We start from the raw sequence: 21,703 nt of genomic DNA on the forward strand, positions 1-21,703 counted from the left end.
AATACTTACTCAGCAAATACTTGTTGACTGACTTTGGGATTTCCATTATAAAATTCATTCTACAAATGCCAGTTCAATTATTTCCTGCTAAGGTTTCTTTGTATGCCAGAAGTTAGTAGCATACATTTTTGTATTTTTTAATCTTTCACATTTTTATAATCTTCCCGAATGCACTCAGGCAATTCACTCCTTATTTTTCTCCATTCATTGTATTTATGTAGGCATTGTGATAACCAAGATGATGCCTTAGGAATTTTTGGTGAATGTTTACTGAGTAAATTTAAGTTTTTCACATATGATGAATTATAATCATGATACCAAGTCAAATAGGTCTAAGGTTTTTAGCTTTGAAACTTTGTGCTTTGCTCTCTCAACAGTGCAAATTAATGTAAGCTTTTCTTTGCACTTATATTGATTGACAATCCACAGAGAAAATACTGTTGACTTCACATAATCCGAATTCATTTAGAATTCAGCCAGATTTCTATCTATGAAACTCTGTGGGATGGGTTTTCCATTTTAGCTCAGAGATGTCCATAGTGTCTGCAGGGTACATTTCTATGCCATGTCCTATAGCTGATGTCAGTGATGCAGAAGAGAAGATAAGAGGATAACATATGGGACGGGAGATAGAGGGATGCCTGACCAGGTAGTGTGAGCCATTGCATCTAATTTGAATTTATTTTCAACAGAATTAAATTGTTGTTGTAGCCAGATGTGGTGGTGCACACCTGCAATCTCAGCACTTGGGAGACTGAAGCAGGAGGACTGTGAGTTCAAGTTCAGCCTGGCCTGCATAACAAGACCTTATCTTTGAAAAAAGGAATAAAATTGTTTAGAGTGGCATTTCTTAAATTGTATTATTTCTATAAGATGTAACGAGGCAACAGGTAAAACACTTCCTTGTTGGAATGTGTGGAAAACGGTGGTTAAATAAAGTTAAATAGTTTGCTCTTCTTCATAGCAGCACATCTTTAACCTCTAAGAAATGAGAGTAGGTAAAGACACAATCCAGGGATTCCCTGTTTAACTTGACCACAGAATCCATGTCACAGAGCATTGATGCGACCAGTGCTCCACAAAAACTACTTTGGGTTACTGTGGTTTTTGTTCAAGGGGTCCACAGTTCAACATTTTTCAACCAGTGATCAAAGCTACATAGCTACAACAGTGGTCGTGAAGGCACAGAACAATGTGACAAGATTAGATTATGCTTAATGTCACTTTCAAAAAAGAAGTAAATACTTTCAAACCAATTATTTTCCTTTTAGGAAATTTCATTGATGAAATACTCCTAAATCTGAGTTCCTTTGTAAGATTGTTCATGGCTAGGTTTTTAATAATATTAAAATACTTAACAACTCAATGTCCATAAGCAAGAAATTGTTGGAGTAAATAATGGTTTAGCCAATGTGAGACAACGCTATTGAAATGTTCAAAAGAATGAGGTGCCTCTGCGTGTTCTGACAAGGAAATGCGCACTCAATACACTATTGAGAATAGGATCAAATTACAGAGAAAATGCACAGTGAGATCAATATCCATTTTCAAAGTCAGGGACATATGCATGCATGGGAATAAATTTGCACATCCATATGGATACACATGAGGAGTAAGGATGGCAGCTTTCAATTTTTACTCTCTGATTTCCACTTCCAGAATGCAGACCTTTGATCCTACGCTGACAAATATATGAAACTACATGAGCTACAGTCATATTTCTAAGAAAAACCTACCAGTACGAAGCACAGGGAAGCCTAAGCCTGGAAATGAGCTATTTCTAGTGAAGAACCATCCTTGAAGGCATGACAGAAAAAGAAGCAGACCTGCCACAGACAAATGTAAGGAGAAATGACACCAATCTGTGACAGCCTTTTCATGGCCAGGCATAGTCTGGCACAACAAATTAGAATTCTGAGCAAATCTATGCTAAAAAGTAAGTCAGCCTTCATCCCCTGACCTTTTCCACAAGATCTTTGCCAAATGCATAGGGTTAGTTGACAGATTCTGAGGAACAGTAAGATGTGAGAGAGATTTTCTCCGAGGAGAGTGGGCCCTTCACTAAATGGAAAACATTGCTGCTGGCAGGCTACTGTGATGGGGAATTTTCACAAAGCATGGGAAATTATTTATGGGACTGGAGAGCAAAGAGAACAGTATGTCACCCCCAAAAGCACATGTCTTTATTGAGATTGAGATAGAGATGGTGGGGGGAGGAGGGAGAGAGAGAGGCGGAAGGGGAGAAGGGAGAAGGGGAGCCACTATGGAGAGCAATGTGTATGGTATGGGGGGGAGGGAAAGAGAGAGAGAGATGGAGAGAGGGTAAGGGGGAGAGGAAAAAGGGAGAAGGGGAGAGAGGAGAGAAGGGGAGGGGGAGGGAGAGAAGATGAGAGGGGAATGGGGAAAGGGAGAGGAGGGGAGAGAGAGAGGGGGGAGGGAGGGAGGGAGGGAGAGAGAGAGAGAGAGAGAGAGAGAGAGAGAGAGACAGAGATCGAGAGAGATCTCCTACAATTTGGGGACCAGAAAGCTGGGTTGTTAATTGTAGAGAAATCTTGAGGCCATCACTAGAACACAAGGCCCTGTAGGACCAAAACTCTGACCTTGCCCTCAGATTGTTTGGTGTTATTGGTGAACTAAATTAAACCACAGCTGCAGCAAATTCTAGCTCCACCTCAATTATAGGTAAGATACATTCAACTTCCTGCATCAGTGGTCTGAAGAGGGAGAAATATTATCTTTGCAAGGAGTTAATATTTTTTCATTTTTTTTTTACAATGCATGCATACAAAATTACGAGACAGGAAAAGATACAGGAAAAAGTGATTCAGAATAAAATTTTAAAAGTCTGCATTTTGGAACACTAGAAGGTGAGGAGAAAAAAATCAAGGGTGTAGAAAGCCTATTCTGTGAAATAAAAGCAGGCAATTTTCCTAATATTGGGAAAGATATGTGCAAGAGACTTCTGACCCCAAATGGACATGACCCAGAAAAGGTCTTCACCAAAGTTATTACAGTCAAAATGTCAAAAGCACATATGCAGATGTGAAAGAGAAAAGATGGATCAAAGTCCTAAATGTAAGACCAAAAACTATTTAACAGAAAAAAAACCAGGAGAAACACTTCAAGACATTGGTACAATGATTTTCTAGATAAGACCTCAAAACCATAGGAAAAGAACAAACAAAAAATGACAAATGGGATTCCAATGCTATTGTACATCAAAGGGACAATTGACAGAGTGAAGTGACAGTCTACAGAATGGGAGAAAATGTTTGCCAGCTATTTGTGTGACAGAGGGCCAATAGACATATTATATAAGGAACTCAAAGAGTTTAATACCAAAAAAAAAAAAAAACCCAAGTAACCTAATTCAGAAATGGACAATGTGTCTGAATAGACACTTCTAAAAAGAAGAAATACAAATATTCAACCAATATATGAAAAGAAATACCTTTAGCCATCACAGAAATACAAATCAAGACTACAATAAGAAGCATCTCACTCCAAACCCCAAATGACAAATGCTGGTGAGGATATGGAGAAACAGGAATTCAGATACAGATGGAGGAATTGTAAATTAGTATAGCCACTATGGAGGGCAATGTGTAGTTTCCTCAAAAAACTAAAATTATTTCCTTGAATTGTCACTTCAAATTCCAAACACTATTCAGAAACAGACTTGGTTATTGAAGAAGGAGTTGAGATGTGTGGCTTGTGGTGTTTTATTTTTGTTGTTGGAGAGAATGCTACTCTTTGCTTGACAGTCACCTATGAAAAATGACAAGAAAATGGAAAGAGGAACATATGGTCACATGTATTTCCTGCCCACACTTTTATAGAACCACAGGAATAAACTCATGTGCTACATTTGGAATTCAACCCCTTGACATCAGTTTCTCAGGTGTTAAGGATGAAGGCGAGCTTGGGGCGTATACAGCATTGCAAGCTAAACATTTACCGCCCCCCTTTCAACAAAAACATCTTCTCTTCCTGATTCCAAATTCCTGTCAAGCAGCTATTAACTACACCAATGTTTGGATAATATCTAAAAAGCAGGTTGGTCATGGCTTCAAATGTTGACTTCTAGGTAAGGATTTTTCTTCATGTATTTGGAAATTTTCAAAAACAGATCCATGGCAGATTTTTTTGGTAACCTATGAGATAATGAGATAGGATGTTTGATTGAATCACTATGGTTGCCTAGAGATCCTTTCATTCTCAACAGAAATTAGCCAAATGGGATCAATATGGAAATGCGAAAGGAAGCCACTCTTGTTTTCATGATATTTGTCATCTTTTCTGTGGCTCCATTCCTTGAACCTGGTTTTGATTATGTGGGAGTGAAATGCAAACCATTTCAAAGTACTTCCTGTATTCAAATGAAGCTTGAATGACCCCCAAAACCATGTAAATTCATGACCAATAAAGATTTTAAGTTTCTTGGTACTAGTGGAGTATTGCTCCATTTTTCTAGCCTCCAGAGTCTTCAATGAGAGGCGACAATCAAGTGTTGTATGAATGAAACATTTGTGGCATGTCTGTCATGTGCTCATCCATAGATATATTGGTTACTGTGGAGAACAAAATGAGGTAACTTTCTTGTATTTCTTCTCTCTGGTCTGGACTACTGTTACACACCTTCTAATTCTGTTTGGTACTGAGGTTTGAACTCAAGGCTTACATCTTTTGAGCCACTCCGTCAGACCTTTTTAGTAATTTTTTTTCCCCGAGATAGGGTCTTGTGAATTATTTGCCTGGGCTGGCTTCCAACCATGATCCTCCTGATCGCTGCCTCTTAAGTAGCTAGGATTACAGGTGTGAGCCACTGGAGTCTGGCTCTATTTGTTCATTACATTGGTCTTTCACAGGGCTCTTTCCAAAGTCCTGGTTTCATTGTGTTAGCCAACCTTCTCCTTCACTGCTTATTGAATCACACCTTCTGTGAGCTAGTTGCAAACAATCTTTGCTTCCTCAGCTCTCACCAACCCAGGAGAAAGTCATTTTTCTTCACAAGACTCCTAGAAGGCTCAGGGTTTCATATATTTGGCTCACTCCATCTACCCATATCCTTCAATGCTGAGATTAAATGCCACCTCCTCTAATGAACCGTTCTTTATACCTACTCTCTATCCATTTTTGCTTTCTTCTTTTATTCCATAATGCTATCATTCCTTGCAGCTTTCCCCTGACTATGAGGCTATGTCAAAAGGCTTTCCTCCTGGAGTGGTCAGAACTGAAAATTTCCTTGCTTAAGCTGAAAACCTCTTCCTCTGATACCCTAAGAGTTTTACATTGTGACCACCCTTTGCAAAAAATGTTTGATTTCTAGGTACAAGAATTCATTGTCTTATCACATTTCCAGAAAATCAAAAATATTTCTACCACACAAGTCAGTGTTATCTTCTTTTCTCATGACTGGCAGTTGTTTGTTTAATGCTGCAAGTTGTCTGGCTAGTCTATGAGAGTGTGGGGACTTCTTTTTCTCACTAAAACAGTCTTAAAAGCAGATGTAAAAGACCAGCTACTGTGAACATAAGTGAGTTGGGTCATTTAACTCTTACCATAAAATGCAGAAGATCTAGCTTTTGAAATATTCTTCATAAAATCATAAATGTCTTGAGGTCAAGAGATGTGTTTTGTTTCTCTTTACATCACCTCAGTACTTAGCATAGTGCTACGACCATAGCAAAACCTTGTTAAGTATTTGTTGTTCAACTTCCCTGGCCATAAAAGAGATGCAAATCAAAACTGCACTAAGGTTTCATCTCACCCCAGTTAGAATGGCCATAATCAAGGGCAAAAACAATAACAAATGCTGGCGAGGATTTGTCAAAACAGGAACCCTTATGTACTGCTGGTGGGAATGCAAATTAGTACAACCTATGGAAAGCAGTACGGAGAGTCCACAAAAAACTAGAGCTAGGACTGCCATATGATCCAGTGATACTGGTCCTGGGCATCTACCCAAAAGAACGTAAGACAGGATACAACAGAGATGCCTGTACACTGTTGTTCATCACAGCACTATTCACAATAGCCAAGCTCTGGAAACAACCCAGATGCCCTACAACTGATGAATGGATCATGAAATTGTGGTATATATACACAATGGAGTATTACTCAGCCACAAGGAATAATGACATGTGGTTTGAAGGTAAATGAATGCAACTGGAGAACATCATGCTAAGTGAAGTTAGCCAGGATCAGAAACACAAAAGATGCATGTTTTCCTTCATATGGGGAGGATAGAACCAAAGATAAACATATATGCAAAACCAAACATACATACAAACTCAGATGTAGAGCGTGTTTGTAATAGAACTACTGTATGGAACTAGGGGAAGGAGGGGAAGGAAAAGAGAATGACAGAGCATCAACAAGATCATAAAACATAACGTCTGTGAAGGTGGAGGACATAAGGATGTGTATTGAAAGCTGTTGAAAAATGGGGGGCGGGAGGTAAAGGGGTAAGGGAGAGTGATGGAAGGGGTTGAATGGACCAAAGTAAAGCACACCCACAGTGAGGATATATTGAGACACCCCTTTGAACAACATCTTAGATATGAATAATGAAAGACAGGGCTGTAAAATAGGCACAATATGTGGGGGTAGCCGTGAGGGGGTCACTGTGGGAGGGGGAGGATGAACGAAGGAGATTAAGATGAAGGGATATCATTGATGGACTTCATATACTTATGTGAAATAGAACAAAGAAATCTCTTTCTATAGTTTTAAGTGGGGAAGGGAAGGGGTCGATATGGTGAGATGGTGGGGGTGATCTAACCAATGTACATATAAGTGTGCTTGGAATTGTCACAATAAATCCCCCCAGTACAATGAATGTATTCGGATAAAAAATTACTGAAAAATAAAATAAGTAAATAAATACATGATACTGAAAAAAATATTTGTTATTGAAGTGAATAATTTCTGAAAGAGAAGTACATGTTAGTGTTTCTTTTCCCCAAATGTGATACTACTTCGAGACCCAGCAGAGCTTCTAAAATATGATCAAGTTCTCTCTGAGAGACCTTTTTTTTTTTTTCAGTGAAATCACAGCAAATGGAATACATCTTTTTATGCTAGTCATTAAAATGTCATTTGTTGGTAGTTATCCACTGTCAAGTTAATAATGCTTAGCAAGGAAGCCTTCCTACAGAAAACACAGGCACTGCCTTCAGAGCAGAAATGTAAATAGCTATAATTTGTTCCTTCCCATTTTTCAAATATACAACCATCTGGTTTATCCCTTACCTCGGGAGAATGATTTTTTTTTGGTTTATTTTTCCTTTGAGCCACTCTCCATCTCATTCTTGTCCTGGAGATATTCCTGTACTTATTGTTAGCTCATCAGGATATAATACCATGACTGTACATAAAGGTACTCTATGCCCCATCGAAGTTTGATCAAAGTTATTAGAACCAAGTTCTTCTACATCAGGACTCCACAATGTAGCTACAGATTGTGGGCATCATTGGGGAGCCAACTTTCTCACTTAGACTTTTGCCAGAATTACAAAATTATGCTGTTTTTGAAAAGCAACTTTCATTGTCTTTTTGTCTGGCATAAGCTTTAAAGCCTCAGGTTATTGAACTCTACCTCATCAAACTATGATGCTTCTCTTCTCTGTTTTATGTAGCATGAAGTTGGAAAACTGCAAGAGACAGCTGGTGCTTGACTTCCATTCTGGAGGTCTCTCACACTGTCCATATTTTACTCAGGGGTTCAGAATGTGCTCTTGTCTTAGATTCCTGTTAAGAGTAGGCCAGGGAATGTAAGAAAACAGGCCCAAATGGATGATCAGAAAGAGGTGTGGTTGCCACTTTCAAATCATGATGGGGAAATGGTCTAGAGAATAATCTCATCAGGAATGGCTGGTGGGCTGGAGGGCAGGCTGTCAGGGGCAGTCATTTTTATCTTAGTGCCAAGTGCCATTCCACTTCTCTTTGAGAGCCTCAAAATTCTCAATCTAGGCTTCCAAGTTTCAGGATTATAGTTGAACTAGTATTTTAATGATGCCAAGAAACCACTGAAAATCGTATTCTTTAGCTGAAGGAACAAGTCAAATAATTTCCTTTGGTCTTCCAAATCTGTGATGATTTACAAGTTAAAATTTTTAGTAGCATGCAACAATTGTGCATATTAATGAAGGTACAGTGTGATATCTCAACACATACCTACAACATGGATTGATCAAATCAAGGTACTTAGTATTTCTCTCTTTTTGTCATTTCCTTATGCTTGGAGCCTTTAAACTCCTCCCTTCTAGGTCTTCATAAGAGATATAATAGGTTATTATAAACTATATTCATACCACTGTGCTATAGAACACCAGAATTTATTCATCTTGTCTGTTTTGGTACCCATTACCTAACTTTCATTTACCATCTCCCCAACCTTTCCCAGCACCCAGTGGAATGTTATTCAGAAATATGGAAGAATAAAATCCTATTATTTGTAGCAAAATGGACAGAACTGGAGGATATAATAATAAAATAAGCCAGACACAGAAAGACAAGTACCACATGTTCTCTCTTGTATGTATAAAATAAAAATATTGATCTGAATGTAGAATTTATAATGGCCAGTAGTGGCATTTTTTTATGCTTTGCAGAAAAAAATAAAGCATTATGATACAGGCTGCAGATTGATGTGGGGTGATCTTTTAAATAAGGGAGTTAGGGACTGTTGTCATGGTGAGATGACATCTGAGCCAAGACCTGGATGAAGTGAAGGACTGAATCAGGTAAAAATTTTTGGAAAAGGAAATTCATCTAGTAAAAGTCAGGATGTGTTTAGGATGACCAGGAAAGTCACACTGCTGGAACTTAGTAAGTAAGTGCATAGTGACAGAAAACAATTTCAGAGAGTCAGTCAGAAAGCAGGTTATGAAAGACTCTTGGGCTACAGAAAGAATATTGGATTTTATTCTGAGATGGGGGAGCCACTGAGTGTTCTGAGATAATGAAAACAAGATAGAAGAGAGCCAAGGGTACTATAAAGAATACAAAGATAAACACAACAAAAACAAACAATTTCACAGGTAGCCAAAAGGAAAAACAAAAGCCAAGATGTGTCAAATAGAGGAAAGGCAACCCCAACTAACAGTTTAATGTTTAATGCGTCCAGCAATTATAGCGCAAGATGGTAGACTTGTGAGTATAACACACGGATTAAAGAACAAGGATTCCTAAATTAACTACTTAATTAAAACTCAACTCTATGTTGGATAGAAGAGACATCTAAAATGTGGTGATTAAAAAGGCTAAAAACAAAAGAACATATTTATCAGGCAAGTAAAACAATCAGAAAACAGTTGAAATTTTCATACAACACAGCAATGAAAACATAACACAGATTAATAGCATTTGTGTACACAGATACTAGTTAGTTGGAAGACATAATGAATGAGAAAATCCTATTTACAACAGCATCTAAGAAATAAGATATTTAGGAAAAATATAACAAAAACGCTCTAATCTGCCATGAGGAAAGCTATAAACACTCTTGAATGATACAAAAGTAGAGCAAAGCAAGTGGAAAGATGGCCTTTGTTCTAGTTTAAGTGCCTCAACAGAATCAAGATCTGATTTTTCACTGTGTTAATTTATAGATTTAATGTAATCAACAAAAATATTGATAAGCTTTATTATCAAGCTAGATGTTCAGAGACTAAAGTTCACGTGGAAAAATACATACAGAATAATTGGTAAGAAGTCAGTGAATAGGAGAAGCTGTAAGGGGTGTCTAAGCCCATGGGTATTAATACTACAAAGTAATTCTTTTGGTAATGGCTCATGAGGAGACAGATCTGTGAACAAAATCGGTATGTATAGAAATCTAGTATAATATAAAGGTGGCAGCAAATCACTGGGGGAAAATATGGTGCTTTTAAAATAAATGATTTTAGAACAACTGAATGACCATTTTTATATTTTTTTACAAATAAAGGATAGTGCTATTCCACTTGTCATAAACAAAAAGAAACTCTGCATGAGTCAATATTCAAAAAATGTTAGAAAATGAAACTATCATCATGAGAAGCAAACTTGGTACATATTCCTCTATAATCTGGATTTAGGGAAATGTTTATACTGAGACTAAAAAAGGCAGATGTGAAAAAGGATTAATAAACTGACTACATATGGGAAAAACACCATAAGCAAAATCAAAAGACAACAAATGGGAAGAAAGTTTTTGTAATATATTACTCAGGGAAAAGAAGGCCAATATTTTTGCTTTAGGAAAAAAATAACACTAGAAGCACAAATAAATAATAAATGGGTAAAAGAAATGAAAAGGCAATTTATAAAATGACATAAAAATGGACCTTGTATATATGAAAAGATATTCAATTTCACTTATATTAAGATAAATGCAAATTAAAACTCACCATGTTATTATTTTTCCTTGATCATATAGGCAAAATTTCAAAGCTTAGCAATATACTTTGTTCTCAGGGCCATGAGAAAACAGGCACTCTGCGCTTTGTATGGAAGAGTGCAAAATGAAAGGAATGCAGAATCCTTTTTGATGGGAATTTGTCACCAGCTAACAAAACTAAGTATACACCTTTCAACTCACAAAGCCTATTTCTATGAATTGATTCTCAATTTATACCCCTGACTAATCATTGCAGTAGCGTAAGAAACTACTAAAATATTTAAGCATAGGAGACTGACTGAATAAACTATGAACCCATACATTCAATGGAGGATTATGCAGCTCTAAACAAAGGATTAGGAAGATCTGAACTGATGTAGAATGACCTCTGGAAGATATCAAATGAAAAAGGCAAATTATAAAGGAGCCTTCATGCAACTTTGTATAAAAGGGGAAATCAGAATATACATACATCTGCTTCTCCACATAAAGAGAAACAGGCAGAATAAGCCAGGATCAGTGCTGTTGACTACCCACAGGGGCAATGGCAATGAGGTAGAATGAATGCAGGAGGCAATGAGACGTACCTTTTTTAATAGTTTCAATTTTTAGGATTATGTTCATGTTCTATATGGAAAAAATAAGGAAGGAGGAAACTTTAAAACTAAAAGCAAATTGAAAAGTAAACACAACTGTATTTCAAATAAGCAACAGGTCTTCAGTAAAGGAAAGGGGAAGAAGGAACTAACCCTATTAATTTAAGAAGAGAGTATGACTATGTATACACAGGATTATAGTTACACAGGATTTCAAGTGTATATAGAACATTTATCAGAACAGACTGCATGCTGGTCATGAAGCAATGTCAACAAATTTTAAAGGCTTGAACATGTCTGAGAGAACCATGAATGTAAGCCAGAAATAATATAACAAAAGTAGAAAATATTTGGCCCAAAACTTAAAAACTAAGCAATATGCTCTAAACACCCATGGGCCAAAGGAGAAATTATCATGGAAGTTTACAAAATATTTTGAACTAGATAAACAAAACATGGGGGGGGTGTAATTCCAGCACTTGGGCAGCAGAGAATTGTGAGTTAGAGCACAGCCTGGGATACAGAGTGACAACCTGTAAAGAAGCAAATGAAACCAACCAACCCACCAAATAACCAACCAAACAACACATGCATACACACACACACACCTCAAAATATGCACAGTATTGCATATCAAAATTTATGGGCTAAAGCTAAAATTATGATAAGGGGGAAATTATGACCTTGATTGCATATACTAAAAAGAGAAGAAAAGCTAAAATATCTATTGTCCAAATATCTTCCCCAAGAAGACAGGAGAAAAATGTGCAGATGGAATCCAAAGAATATAAATCAAAAGCTAATGAATTTTTTTTTGGTGGTACTGGGGCTTGAACTGAGGGCCTTAGCCTAAGCTTGTGAGGCAGGCACTCTACCACATGAGCCATTCTGCCAGCCTGCAATTTTTAAAAAGTATAGTATTTAGAATAAAAAATAATCCAAAAGTTAGTGTTTTGAAAATCTAACAAAACTGATCAAAGTGAAAAAGGAGAAGACAAACCTTTCTCAACAAGGGTATTTAAGGAAAACTTCTAAAGATTCAACCAAGATTTTAGAACATGTCAGGAGCAAATTGTATCAATAAAAAATTTTAAGGTTAGATTAAATGGATACATTCCTAGAAAAACAAAACCATCCAAATATACCAAAGAAACAAATTCTAATAGTTCCTTATTTATTAAAGTCTTTGAATTTACTATTTGACATATTCCCATAAGAAACAGCAGAACTTGTGTGGTGATTTAGTCCAAAATCTAAGGACAAGATAATACACATTTTGAACAACTTGTTCTAAAAAATAGAAAAACAGGAGTAGCTTCCCAAAGTATTTTATGAGATCAGCAGAATCCTGATAGCAAAACCAGTTGAATACTTGATATGAAATGAAAGAAATGTCAATCTTTTAATAACATAGAAATAATAATCTTAAACCAAGAATTTACACAAAAATCTAGATAATTATATAAATAATAAGCGTATCATGACTAGGTGGCATATGCCATAGGAATGCAAGGATGGTTTAGTTCGAAAAGGAACTAAATGTATTTCACTAAACCACAGGTATATATAAAAAGACACGTGATCACTGCAGCTATGACGTATGTGGGATCTGGCTAAGAATAGAGTGAGCTGGAGACATTAAATTTGGTTTTAATGGAACATTTTTATGTGGTTGTGGTCAATCTCAGGTATGATTGCTAGCTTTTCCAGAGTAGAAATTTCAGGAATAAGCCTACTACCTGCTATGTTGACTTAGATGTCAACAGAAAACAAAGAGGGAGACATAACCAAACACTTAATAAACCGCTACAACCAAGACCTTAATGACAAAACAGTCAAAGTTTTGCCAATTCAGAGTATTTGCCCCAAGCCTTGCTTAGCAAGTGATCTACCACCGAGCTACATCCCCAGCCAAAGAGTTTCTAAGATTGTATCCTAAGCAGCTTGTAATGTACTAAAATTGTCCTGTTTTATTTTTGCATTATTGTGACATTCTAAACTACATTTGAAAAACCAGTTTTGATAAGCATACTCTGTTGAACCTGTCACCTTATAAAGAGGTGCATATCCAAGGATATGCAGGCAAAAAGTAGGAGTGGAATACTGTAGGGGTGAGGCAGTGATGCTACAACTTGTTTTCAATTTTTATTTATTTTGTGATATTTGGGGTAATTTTTCAGCTTTGATTTTTTTTTTTGTGGGACTGGGGTTTGAACCCACTTGCAAAGCAAACAGTCTACCACTTGATCCACACCTTCAGTCAGTTTTTCTCTGGTTATTTTGGAGATGGGGGTCTCATAAAGTATTTGCCTGGACTGGCCTCAAACTGTGATCCTCCAATCTCTGCCTCCCAAGTAGCTAGGATTACAGGTGTGAGCCACTGACATTTGCAGCTTTGATATTTCACTTGTTTAGATTTATTTCCTCATTTTCAATAATTACTTATTCTTAAACTTGTATTTCTAATTTACGATTTTCTTATGTAATAGGAACTCCCCCCAAATTTGAATTAAGGTTTATACAGCACCAAATCTGGGTATGTCTTCATCCACTAGAATGACTTGTCTTAATGCAATTACAAAACAGATGTTCTCTGGAATAAAGCTGATGCGTTCACACCGTCAGAGTGTGAATGTGAGTGTGAGTGAATGGCCACACTAGAAGGCTACTTGCAGCAACTACTGAAGCTGAGTTATACATAGCCCAGGAGTCAGCAATTCCACCTTCACATGCATGCCCAACACACATGCACTAAAAACATGCTCAAAACTGTTCATTATTCATAACGGCCCCAAACTGGAAACAATCCAGGTTTACATCACTAGAAAGCACAAATAAATCATGATAAATACCGACAGAAAACACAAATGGAAAACAAATAATAGCATGCAACAATACGAACGGATTTCACAGACCAGACTTCCCCAAACTTTGTCTCAGGAAGTTTCTTGCAGTGTTACCATATCAAAAGAAATGCTAACCGTTTGGGTTATTTAGTATTAAGGTCCCCACAATGTAAATATTCATATCGTCCTAAGAACTTGGCAGCCATGTCAACGGTATGCATAGCTGAAAGAACACTGGTGCTTTTATCTCATCCCTGAATGAGCACAAATGTCTCCCTAGTGGGATGGTTATGCCTGTTGGACACAGCTCAGCTTTTCAAATCTTGGAATCTTTTTGCATCTCACTTTTCATTTTTGCATCGGTCTTCGTATGCACTTGACTTTAATCACAGCTACTCTTGGAACACTGGTGTTTCAAAGACAGGGCGCCATGGAGGAATGTAAAGCAAGCTACTGGTCGAACTGTAGACTACCGCAAGCTATTTCTTTCAGTACCCGATGGGTATTGAGTATTACGATATTCCTCTGCAACTTTAAAATATCCGTTAGTGCCTTTGTGAAGCTACTACAACGCCCTGGAATGCTTTAGCACTCAGTTTGGAACTCATGATTGTAGACATAGTGACAAAAAAAAAAAAAGAAAAGAAAAGAAGAAAAGATGTCAGTATGGTTCTAGAACACGAGTTAGTACAGTTGCCACTGGTGTTAGATATTAGGGGCGTGGTTACATTTGTGAAAAAGGAGAGAGCAGTGACAGGGAAGGGACACATGTTTCTGATCAGGTGGTGGCTGCCTAGGCATGTTTATGTTACAGCTGATCAAGCTATATCCTCAAGGTCAGTCCATGGTGTGCTGTGTGTGTGCAAGATATGAATGCAAAGATTTTTTTTTTAATGAAGCAAAACCATTCTAGACAATAAAAAAATTTACACCTCAGGTGTGGAGCCTCTGATATTGAAGACAAATACAGAAGTCTCTGTGTATGTGAGGATACATTCCAAACCCCACTGGATACTGAAACCGTTGTAGTCAGGCAGTACTAAATCCTGTACCCTGTTTTTCCAATACATCCAAACCTATGACAAAGCTTAATTCATAAAATGGGACAAGTATGACACACTGTAATGAAATTTAAAACTACTAATTATTTCTAGAATATTCCATTTAACATTGTTTGGACTGTGGTTGACTGTGGGTAACTAAAACTATAGGGAAGTGAAACTGGGGGCAGGGGGAGATACGGCACTTTTCCTGTCTTCCTTCAGTCTATTATCCATAAGTCTATAATTATGTCCCAACATTTTAGTCTCTGGCTAGAAAGGGACAACATCTCATTTATCCCTCATTCCTTAGTGCTTCAAACATGACAATAAGAAAGGTGATTAATTTTTGTTTACAGAGCAATTTAAAAAGAATACTAGCAGGCACTGATTCATGCTACTTTCTTTTCTCTTCTTTAACCAAATGCCCTCGTACCATCATTCACATTACACCTCAGTGGTCTTCCTTTTAAAAATGGTCTTTGAACTCAGGGTCTCACACTTGCTAGGCAGGTGCTCTACCCCTTGAGCCAAACCCCTAGCTCTTTTTGCTCTGGACATTTTTTGAATAGGATCTCACCTTTATGCCCAGCCTGCCTAGACCTCATCCTCCTATTTATGCTTCCTGAGTAGCTGGAATAACAGGTGCACACACCCTGCATCCAGCTGTTTGTTGGTTGACATGGGGATCTCCTGAACTGTTTGCCCAAACTGGCTTCCAACTGTGGTCCTCCTGATCTCTGCCTCCCAAGTAACTATGTTATACCACACTTGGCTGGATATTCACTTCTAATCCCCAAAGATAATAAAGGGAAAAGAACACACACACACACACACACACACACACGTGACCTTTTCTTTAACATTTTATCTATGTCTCAGAATTCCAATGCTACTCAGAGTACAGTTCACAAACCAGTGTCAGTCCATGAACACTACAGAAATTGGAAATGTGTTTAGACACACACTGTGACATTCAAGTATTTGATTAGTAAGCTCTCTGTGCAGAGTGGACTGCACATCAAATTGTGCAGTGTCGGACTTGGTGAGCTGTGTCAGATGTGAACTATACATTGGCCATTCATGGTAAATGTAGATATTGGTCCAAAATGGACTGGCTCAAAAGAAAAACAAACCCAAAACTTTGCCATTGATGATTACGACTGCAAAAGACTGATCCCATTATTTTGCAAGTGGAGAAACTGACACCTAGATTTTACCCAGGTCCTGATTGCTAAGTTAGAATTCTACCTGTATGCCTTATATTAGCCAGTGAGATTCAAGAATAAGGTCATTACTGCTGCTATTCTTAGAAGTAGCAATTGTTGCTATTATTATACACATTATGCACGTTAGGTATCATTACTTGAAATTTTTTTTTTTAGGTTAAAATGGTCGTGTGTCAGCAGCTTCACAAGGTTCAACGAATAGAACTGAGAACGATGGTGAGTGTTGCTAAGCCTTATTGAAGAGGTACCTGGAGTCAGGACTTCTGGGTTCTACTTTTGGCTCTGCCTCTTCCTGCCACCTCAGGTTTGGCAAACTGATCTCTCTGGGGTCAGTTCTCAAGTCAATAACATGAAGCTCTGAGATTTTCTGAGTCTTTATGATCTTGTACAGGTGAAGCCCTTGGAATTGCACCTGGCAGTAGTGAGCGCTCAGTGAATGTTAGCTGTTCTGGTCATCTCCAACCTCACCTCTTTAATTCCTAGACCAATCTTGTGAGGCAAGACAGCATAGGATGGACTGCCTGACGATTCTCAGGTTATAGATAAGAAGACTGGAGCTCAAAGAGCTAGGCCTTTGAATCCTTGACCACATGGCTGCTGGAGCCTTAATAGTAATTTTCAATTAAATGCCTGTTGAGTCAAAATGAATAGCTCCACTGGGGTATTTCATTACAGTTGCCAAGACATGAGAGGACTCAGCCACTGGGCCACTTTGAAGGTCATTTACATGAAGGACAAGGAAAACTGTTTTAAGGTCTTAGTAAGAGAAACTACTTACACCATTTTGTCTTATTTTTAGGCCTCCTGATGCATGAGAATGTTATAAATAAAAAATAAGGTGGTGATTAGTAATTCTGATTTCATAATAGTGCAATACATATGTATAAATGTATATATCTGTGCACGTATATGTATGTGTACCTTAGGATCTGGCACTTTCCAGGCACAGGCTCTACCACGTAAGCCACTCCCCCAGACCCTTTTGCTTTAGTTATTTTTTAGGTAGGGACTCATGCCTTTTGTCCAGCTGGCCTTAGACTACTACCTATGTCTTCTGCATAGCTGGAATTGCAAGTGTGCACCACTGCTCCTGGTTTGTTGGTTGAGATGAGTCTTCATTAAGTTTTTGCCTAAGCTGGCCTTGAACTGTGATCCTTCTGATCTCTGCTCCAGAGTTGCTGGCATTATAGGCATTTCCCACCATGCTTGACCAGCAGTGCAATCTTATAGTAACTCTTCACTTCCAAAGGACCCCAAGCCTGGTAACCACTGTCCCCTGGAATGCTGAGAGAAAGGTCAGCATGACACCTGCAACTAGAACTCTCTGTGTTAAACTTGGTTAGTGTTTTGTACAAGACCAAAGAAACACAGTGTTCTTTTTCTCCTTAGTAAGTAGTCAAGAATTTCCCTTGAGAAGCAACGAGATCTGATTGAATTTTTCAGATTTTTCTATTATTCTATCAAGCTCACTTGACAGAAAAGGACAAACTGCCTTTCAGATGCTATAAGCAAAGGCATCAGCAATTCAGAAGGAAAAACTCTGGTTATTAAGGAAGAACAAGTCTCCCTGAATACATTTATACCAACTCATGGAAACCATTGTCCTTAGAAATCTCTGTGACAACCTATTTTCTAGTCTCAGTATTGCTGTAAGTTTGACAGATGATAATAAAACACAATGAAATTACCTTTGAGCTCTGAAATGTGATCAGCTCCCACATTTGTCATGTCGTGAGTTTTTATGTTTCCAACACAGCCATCCGTGTTCAATAGTGTTCCCTAGCTCTCAAGTTTCCTGTCGGGGGAACAAAGCTACTTATGCCAATGCTGGACTCATAAAGGTAAGGAATGCAGAATTTATTGTGTACATACATGTATACACTGCATGCAATCTATGCACCTGTAGATATGTATGTAGAGAGTGAGTGTGAGTGTGTGTGTGTGAGTGTGTGAATGAGTGAGTAGTTAAGAGCTAGAGGGGCCCTGTCACATCATGCAGCTTTTTTACTGTCATTTTACCAGTGAGGAATCTGAAGAACAGATAGAAATGTTATTCTGACATCTGGCTTCAAAATAACGCTTGAACATGGTGGATTTTCTTAAGCCTACTATGTAATTTTTTTCAGCTCACTTTTTTTTTTTTTTTTGGCATCTTACTGATTTTTCCTATCTGTAGGGTTTAGAAAGGATTATGGTGTCCAAAAATCAGGTGAATTTTCTTCAGAGTCATCCCCAGAACATAGCAAAAAAGAAAACTCATGAGTGGTTCTTTTGCTGGCTTTAAAAGATGATGAAACCCAAAGAGTTTCCCAAGTGCTTGATTTTTAACTCATATTCAGCCCTGGTCTCAAATCAGGAGCCTGGGACTTAGTATTGAAAGAAAGGACTTATTTTCTTGTGTGTGGAGGTAGATTTTTCAGAACAACGGCAATTAGTGGTGCAGGGGTCTTGATGACATACTGGGTGCCTCCTACATGTAAAACCCATAAACCACAGCTTAGGTTTCTAAAAATGTGTACACAAATGTATGCATGTACTTCAGGATTTTAATATTTAAAATTTTCTACATAGTTATGCCATATGTCATTGTTTCATAGTACAGCTAATCACAAAAGAATCCCTCCCCCCAAAAAAATAAAGCCTGAAGGAATGAGTGGGTAGTAAGCACCTCCCGTATTAGGAGAACTTATGGGCATTTTCCAAACCCAAGTCCTCATATTATTTCTGATGTTGGCATCTCACCATTTGAAAGCTGGGTAAATTGAGGCTAAGTGAACTGTGCAACTAATAAGAGGCATAGGCAGATGACACAGGAGACCAGGTTTTCCCTAGAACGTCAGAATTTCTCTAAATCACACACCTCCGTGTTGCTCACATGGTTTCACTAATCCACATGCAACTGTACTATTGTTTTTCTTAACTGTTTCTTTAAGATGACTAATATAAAAAGCTTACAAAGAAAGCTTTAAAATCACCATTTAAACAGGATCGTGAAGACACATTTCTAACAAATGGTCATTAGATTCTAGTGAGACCCTTGTTGCCTTCTTAGGACACTGAATTTGCATCCTCTACTCTGTCGAAAAGGGAGGTTGGTAATGTTTACAGTGCTATTAGAGATCTAGTAACATCAAAGGGAGAATTCAGGATTAAAAGATAATTAGGAGGAAAGTACTTTACTGTGTAATTCTGATACTACATCCAAGCATCATCTAAAGTCACCTTTGTCCTACTTGAGATCATTTTGAGTGCTGTCCTGGCACCTGTCCCTTGATTTGGGAAACAGCAATTTCTACAGCATCTGAGGAGATTCTCCAGGGGTCAGTTCTATAACCCAAGAGACCATCAGAATCACTTGGAGCCTTGTTCAAAACAGACTTGAGAGCTGGGAATGGTGGCTCACACCTATAATCCCAGCTACCCATGAAGTGCTGATCAGGAGGAGCGTGGTCCAAGGCCAGCCTGAGCAAACAAATTGGGTGTGGTGACTCATGCCTGTTAACCTAAGCTATAAAAGTGGCATAGGTAGGAGGATCATAATCTGAGGTCTGCGCCTGGCAAAAAGTTTGAAAAATAAAGCAAAAAGGCCTGGAAGGTGTGACTCAAGTAGTGGAGCATCTGCCTACTAACAAGCATGAAGCCCCGAGTTCAAACCCCAGTACTGTCAAACATAGAACAGACTTTTGAGTGATTCCCCAGAGTTTTTGACTCAGCATTTCTGGGTAAGACGAGCTATTGTGCATTTGTAGCAGGTGTCAGACTTGTTCTGACACAGCTGACCCAGGATCCACATTTTGCAAACCACTGCTCTCAGCTGCACTTAGTGAGGAGGAAGTCAAGAACATGTGTGTGACTTCAAGCTTGCTAGTGAGGCAGGGACCTGGAATCTTCATTGAATCAGGCAGATGAGCAAAGAAACACACATTGGGTTTTTACACACCTGAGTCATTTCTTCAATTTTAGGGCATTCAGTGTGACACCACACCACACCAGTGCTGTCTGAAAAAGCTTTGGCTAAGGCAAGAAAGTGCCTTTGCCCAAATAATCTGGGTTATTTGCAGACTTCTGCTGATCTAAGTGCCCCAAATCCTATCACTAGTGGCAGAAGCCTGTACTCACCAATGCCTAAGGCAGGAAATGAGGGTGATCTCTCCTCCAGAGATTAAGAAATTACATGACATTCAAGATGTTGTGACAGAAAATACTCCTCCTCATTTAATGGTAAAAATAAGAAGGGCCTCTGCAAGCCAGTCATTGCAGCTTAGTTACCCTGCTGCATTCTTAGGTGGTCATGCTTGGTCTTGCTCTCATGCTCTCTCAATATGGAAAAGGTGAATGTCTATCTGTTCATTTATTTAGGCAGTACTGGGGTTTGAACTAATGGTCTCTGAGCCGGGCTCCCAGCCGTCCTAAACTTTAGTTATATATCAGATAGGGTCTTGTGCTTTTTGCTTAGGGTCAGCTTCAGACTGTGATCCTCCTATCCAGGCCTCCTGAGTAGCTGGGATTATGTCACCATGCCTGGCTCCTCAATGTCAGAATTTGAGAAACTGAGTAGTTTGTTCAAGGTCACACAATTACTAAGAAGTAGAAAGTGGGATTCAAGTCCCTTTGATTCTAGTGTCTTTTTTTCCTACTAAGTGACACCACTGCTATTGTTATTTATTAAATGATTTGCTCAATCACTTAATAAAAACGCATCTACAAAGGACTAGTGAGAAGCAGCAACAGCTCCAGAAACTTTAAGTTTTCAGAAGCTAATTTTAAAACAAAAATCACTGGAAAAGGAGAAAGGAGTACTATTTGATCAACAAAGACAGATCTAAATTCAAACCAGGATTAAAGAACGTCTGGCTAAGGTTTACTTCTCAGAGAGTAGGTAAGTGGGGAGAACCAGTCTCAGAAAATCCAACCCGCCTTTGTTTGCTCTCAGTAATGGATTTCTTTTTCCCCTTCTGATATGGTAGGAGCCATGTGGAGAATGAGTAGGTAGAAGAACCAATACTGGATTGAGAGAAGCCTTGGGCTCTGGTCTTTTAACTCAAAAAAAGACATCTTTTCTCCATGTTTGATTTCACCAGGCAGCAGGACTAAACTCCCTCCGCTCCCCAAAGCTTCATTCCTCTGAGAATGGCAGCCTCTTTCAAATGAATCTATTGGCACCATTTGCCCCAAAAGATAACGCCTTTCTCTGAGGACAATGGTTTGCTTGCAGACTCAGCATGTGAGTTTCAACCTTCACTGAAAAGATATTAACCCACCCACATGTGAAGTTACCCTGCTACATTCTTCAGGAAATACATGGTGAAGACCCAAGGAGAGAGCCTGAACCCTCCAAGGTAGAACGACTTTATTACATACAGACTTGAAGAAAAGAATAATTTGATGCATTATTGAAAATCCATCAATGGCAGTGAAATGACAAACTCAGTAGTTTATTAGCAGTAATCATACTAACATCTGGAAAGAAAACATCTATGATTTGCCTGATTCATGGCTTAAAATAACAGTGCATGTGTTAAAATAACCCTTCTCCCTCTCCGGTGCACATTCTGGAAACACAGAGGGACCGTGGGAGAAGAAAGGAACAGAGCATCAGATTGGCTAC

The 21,703-nt window shown here is 38.3% G+C and overlaps 1 protein-coding gene across 10 annotated transcripts in view; it reads right to left on the minus strand.

Moving 5' to 3' along the window:
* Atp10b (ATPase phospholipid transporting 10B (putative)) overlaps positions 1 to 21,703 on the minus strand; it is a 316,710-nt gene that overhangs the window by 213,677 nt on the left and 81,330 nt on the right. The window lies entirely within an intron of this gene.

This window comes from Castor canadensis, chromosome 16, assembly GCF_047511655.1.
Source record: "Castor canadensis chromosome 16, mCasCan1.hap1v2, whole genome shotgun sequence".
In the NCBI taxonomy this organism is placed as follows: domain Eukaryota; kingdom Metazoa; phylum Chordata; class Mammalia; order Rodentia; family Castoridae; genus Castor; species Castor canadensis.